The sequence below is a fragment of the Chaetura pelagica genome, unplaced genomic scaffold (genome assembly GCF_000747805.2).
Source record: "Chaetura pelagica isolate M959 unplaced genomic scaffold, ChaPel_1.0 scaffold133, whole genome shotgun sequence".
Lineage (NCBI taxonomy): Eukaryota > Metazoa > Chordata > Aves > Apodiformes > Apodidae > Chaetura > Chaetura pelagica.
In genome coordinates, this window is record NW_009952795.1 from 312,766 (window position 1) to 318,604 (window position 5,839).

Consider the following 5,839-nt stretch of genomic DNA (forward strand, 5'->3'; position numbering starts at 1 on the left):
AGTGGACAGGTTTAGAGACCTTGCCACAGAGGTTGCCATGACCAGTTGCATACATGGAAGAGAAGGGGCTATTTGGTTATGGAAATACTTATCCCTTTATTTTTGTCTGGAGAAGATGCATTTACTAATTTTAAAACTTCTGGAGTGGGTTGACTCTTTTCAAAGGCATGAGGAAAACAAAGTCAGACTCTTGCAGAAGGTGCGTGTTTGTATTTTCCCAGAAGCCAGATTATTTATTGAAAAACATGAATATGCACACATTTCACTACTTGTCACTTGTTCTATCAGGAGAAGTTATCTGTGAGGGACATTTCTGGGTACAAAAGGCTCATCTGCTAAGGGAATCCTTAGCTCAAGGTAATGGGAAAGTGACTGTGTGAAACATGCCCTGGCCAAATGTTTTGTGAATCCCCTTGGGATCAATGGAGGGTTTTGACATGAAACTCAAGTTGAGCCCAACTTTTGGCCCTGTATCTTCAGTGAGTTGTGTAGGGCTTTTCATTTGTAGCCTGCTTACGTAATCTAAAAAGTATCTTCAGCTTGCTATGTTGTCCAGCATATTATCCAGCATCTGTCTGTAGCATGCAGAAAAGACAGTAGTTGACCTCTTAATCTTTAAGTGTCCTAAGCAAATGTAAAGTCTGCTAAGTGTGTTTACCACCAAGCAGCTCATTTACTGGCTGTGCAAAGTACCTTCTGGTTTCTTGATATGTTAAGTTTGGAGCATTCTCTGGTATTTTCTATCTTGAGCTCAGTTTTTGTGGCCAGCAAGGTTTAAGAGTTAGGCACTTCTCCATGTGAGGAAACTGTCCCACTGTAAAGTGGGGTGTGGATTTGAAGCATGCTGACTTTCCCGTGGGAAATCTCATTAACTAACAAACCCCATAAATCACTTTTATTTTGGATGAAGGGAGAAGATGGCAGGGTAACTGTTCAGGTCACATTTCAGTGCAGACAAACTCCCAAACCACCAATTTATTTTGGATGAACTAAAGACTAGCTGTTGAATACAGAAGAGTTTTTATAGTTATCCACACCTGATTTAGAGTCTGGACTACAGGCAAGGAAAATAATGTATTTTCCAAAGGGTGATTCACATCTCAGCATCTAAATCACTGAGACAGGCTCTGGAGAAAATCTATGTCCTTGGTGTCACTCCTAGCTCAGGCACTGGTGGTAGGTACTACAGGTGACTGTTCCCTCCTGTTGCAGAGTGTCTGGGTCAGGTTTCAATTTGTGGCATTCAGAAGAAATTAATGAGAGTGGTCTGTGATAGATAGGTCTCCTCAAAGTGCTCCTGGAACAATATACACTAATAATACCTTTCTCTCCCATCCCAGTCAGCTGTGTGTTGAAGTAAACTCCCATACTCAATCCGTCATCAACTTTGAGTTGGGCTAGACTTCAACCTAGGCTTATTAAAGGGTGAAGAATGCTCTGTGCATTGCATGCAGTTCATAAGGGAATTCAGAAATAAAAGTGGATATTAACTTGTTAGTGACCTTTTTTCTTTCCTTTAGCTTTAGCTGTAAAAAAAAAAATCATGGCATAGGTTGTTTTCTTCCTTCTGTATGGGCAATATCTAGACATGCCCAGGACTTTCAGGGTGGTCCTGTCTGGACCACTGCCTGCTATGGGTCAAACCCACACCTGATAACTTGTTAATGAGAAGCAGGGCACCTGCTTGGGTGGTCATTAGCGTCTTCTTTACAAAACATCTTGGAACCCAAACCAGACATGCAATGCTGGATGTTTGCAAGAGCACAAGGTGGTTTGTGATGCTGGGGAGGATTCATCTTGTGGTTGTGGCTGAGCATGGATGAGCTGTCCTTGTAGAGGGATCCATGGCACTCACAGAGGGAACGTGTCACTCTAGGTCTTGCTTAGGCTCTTTAGGCACTATTTTAAGTTTCCTGAGCCTAAGTCGTAGAACATCTTAAGACAAAAGTCAAGGCCTTGATTGTAGCAGGCAGTGCTTTGGAGAGCTGTGTGGAGAGCCTCGTGGCTCTCAAAAACAGTGGCCAGTGTATCAGAAAGGGACATTGTGACTGAGGAGAACAAGTTTCAAATCACATGTCCCGCAGCAAGTGCTGTCCTTTCGATAGGAAGACTTGTTGGAGAATGTTAATTGAGTCCCTTTTTAAATGAAGGAGGCTTTGCTTCCTTCCCAAGTTTTCAAAACAAATTTTTCCAAATACAGAGCCTATGTTTCATTCAAGTGTAAATCCTTTCTCTTTAACCTGGAAGTTATCCCAGAAATAAAGCCCATCCATTCACTGCCGGACGGATCCTTGCCACGGCGGTGGAAAAAAAGAAGTGGATCGAGTTGTCCAAACAGGAAGGGAATTAAGAAAGGACTTTGCTTAGTGAGCAGAGCTCCCATTTAAGTTTAAATGGTTGTCCTACAAACTCCACTTTATACCTCTGTTGCTTTTGAAGCATGGCACAATAATTGAAGTGTCTGCTAAATTTAGGCATGACAAATTTTTCTTGCCAACATGCCGGTCTATCTGTAGACTGTGCAGATTTCGGCAGGTAGTTATGGGATGGATGCAAACAGTGATTTGAAATTTACTGACTTGTTGTCTCTTCTGGCTTCCACATACCTTGGTCCTGGTTCCTTTTCATTTGAGGGCATTAATCCAAACACTTTTGGCACAGCTAGGTGCTGATGCTGAGCTTCCTATGATGAAGCTGAAGAACTGAAAGGATGAAGTGTGACGTGCTGAGTACAATGAGCTCCCATCTAAACATGCTGAAATTGTGCTGTATTTTTAGCAACTGATGGATAGGATTGCCATTCTTTTACCCCCAGTCACATGGAAGGGCTGGGGAAGAACAGATAAATCACAAGTGTCCCAGTTCCTGCTTCTACTGTTTACAATGTGACAAGTCTTCCTGCTGTGTGAAAAATCCCTTAGATCTAAAATCTTTCTTTTTTCCTCCTCAGCCTATGATATTTAATTTTTTGCATTCTGAGCGATGTTTTATCTTAATTCTTTGAAGCTGTTTGAGACAGTTTCCTGGAGAGGAGCAATGCAAAATAAACTTCCCTTTGTCTCACTGGAGCGTCTTGATTGTCACAGAGGAGAAATGTCTTGGAGCTCAGGTGTGTGAGGAGCAATGAAAGGCACGTTGCAGAAGCGATGATCCATCATTGGTGTGCATCCCATGGCACAGCAGGCTGCTGTTGCCTGTGGGGTCCTTAGTAACCTCAAAGCACAAGATATGGACTGGAGTAGGTTTTCTGTTGGAGTCTCCAGACATAATTTCAACCTTCTGTTGGGTTACAGCAGAGGTGCATTCCTGTGTTAGAAGTGGTTTTTTTTGTAGCAGTCACTGATTTCTTCTGGATATCTCTAGATGACCTGAATGAAGGCAGCATTTAGTTAGGAGCAGATCTGTGCTTTTGTACTGAAATGTTTTCCATTGTCATATGCAAAGCCCCAAGCCTCAGGCAGCATGGGGAAAACACCTCTCTTCTTCAAGGGAAGTTTCTAGTGGGTAAAAATCTCAGAAAGCCACTCTGCCAGCCATGGTCCAGACTTCATAGAATCACAGAATCAGTTGGGTTGGAAAAGACCTTTAAGATCTTAGAGTCCAATCCTTAACCTTCCTCTCTCCCTTGTCCAGCACTAAGCCATGTCCCCAGGTGCCACGTCTAAACACATCCAGGGATGTTTTTAAACACATCCGGGAATGGTGACTCAACCACCTCCCTGGGCAGCCTGTTCCAATGTCTGACAACCCTTTCAGTGAAAAAGTTCTTCCTAATGTCTCATCTAAACCTCCACGGTGCAGCCTCAGGCCATTTCCTCTTGATCTATCAGCAGTTACTTGTGAGAAGAGACCAGTGCCTGCCTCTTTACAATATCCTATCAGGTAGTTGTTGAGGAGGTAGTTGTGATCTAAGTCCATGCTTCCCAACCTGAATTCTTCTCTCATCTGCTACCTGAGCATGTTAGTGCAGACAGCAGGCTGGGGAAAGCTGTGTGTATTGCAGTGTGCTAAAGCCAGCCCTGGTTAAGTGTCTGCTGTCTTAGAGCTGAAGTGTGTGGTTTACATTTAGTGTTCCCAGAAAGCCCAGGAGAAGTCTTCTTCCACCTGGAAGAGAAGTGCTTTTCCTGGACTCATGTCTAGCCTGTTCCAGGCTGAAGTCAATCCAGTTACTGTGGGAGTAAATCCATGCGGTGTTTGGCTTCTCTAATTTTGCTTCTCATTACCCAGTGTTTCTGTTGCATTTAATGATTTTCCCTCTGGCTTGAATGGTAAAGATGTGGAAACTGCTTGGGGATGGCCTAAAATCAAAGCTTCACTCTGGGTGTTGCTTTCAAACAGAGAAGAAATGATGCTATTTAAGGAGTTGTGGTGCTATTTCAGGGCAGTTTGTTAGGTCTGGGTTCTGAGAAGTGGTGAGAAAAAATAATTGCTTTTGGGCTGGCATGTCTCATATGGTGTGTCCTGAAATGATCCTCATGTACACATTGAGTTGGAACCAGTACTGAGCCTCTCTGCAGGCAGATCCATTCCTTGTCTCACCCTCCTATTACAGAGGATGGGAGAAGAAGAAAAGATTCCTGTTGCAACTTTGCTCCCAAGCTTGCTGCAATGGATTAAAAACCCCAAACCACAAAGAATTCCCAGATGTAATATGGGCACCAGTGTTTATTTGACTGAGACCCCATTGTGTTCTGAGTTGTGCAAACACAGGCAAGTTTCCTTTTTAATTAAAGCTGGTTTTATCACTTATGTTCCCCTAACAATTGGAGAGAGAAGGAGGGTGGTGAAGATAAGATCACACTGTTATGCAAATGGGTAGAGTACAGCTCTTTTTGGCAGCTGGAATCCAAGTTCTGCAGAAAACTTGTTTGCAGGATTGTTCTGATCCATTATGCCAGAGCAGTTTATAACCTCTTTTTTATTTTTCCACAGTTTACTGTCTCCTTCTTTTTACAGTCCTGAAACATCAAGCTTTGCTGTTACAAGAAGCTTAGCAGTTTCAGATATCTCCCAATGCTGAATGTGATTGAGGAGCTGGAAATAATTCCCACCATGGTGTAAACCAAGGCTTGTACAGACATGGTAGTTTGGGGCTGGGTGTTGCTTGTCCTGGTTAGCTCAACAGCTCCGTTCCTGAGCTGTTAACCTTCTGTCTCGTCTGACATGTTAACAGAGCCAAATTGCATCTTGTTGTACTGATTTTGGTTCTGGCCAGCTGACAGTGTTGATAGGTCCCTGATCATCAACAGAATCTGGAAACCAAAAGTATTAGAGTTTTTGGCTAGATGAACAAAGTCTATCACCAGGGCTGAGACAGGAATATGCCATTCACTGCAGTAGGTTCAGTAGCACTCTGGTGTCCCTGTTCTCTCCAGCTTCTCCTGCTGCAGTAGATGAGTGTCCTGGCAGCATAAGCTGTCCTTGGTGATGGAGTAGGTAGATGTTGTGGGATACCTTCTAGATAGGTGGGTCCTTGTACCCATCTCTGCAGCCCTCCAAAATAAAGAGGATGCTGATGTGCCAGCTACAGCACATGCTTGTTCTGCCTTTGGGGGGTTTGTAGAACAGAGGATTTACTGGATTTGCTCCTCTGTTGTGCAAGGAACATGCTGAAGCTGGGCTTTTTGTCACTACTGTGAAACTCCTTTTAACTGTGTGCTGTGTAACACTGTAGCCTCTGGCAGATGAACCACAGCATTAGAGTGTTCTGATCTTACTGGCTCTGTGGGCAGGAGAAGCTCCATAGCCCAAACCATGTGGTGCAGGGAAGTCATTGTCCCAACTGCAGACAAACTAACCAGCTTTGTGTGACAAGATGAGCTGCAATAAAAAGTGTAGG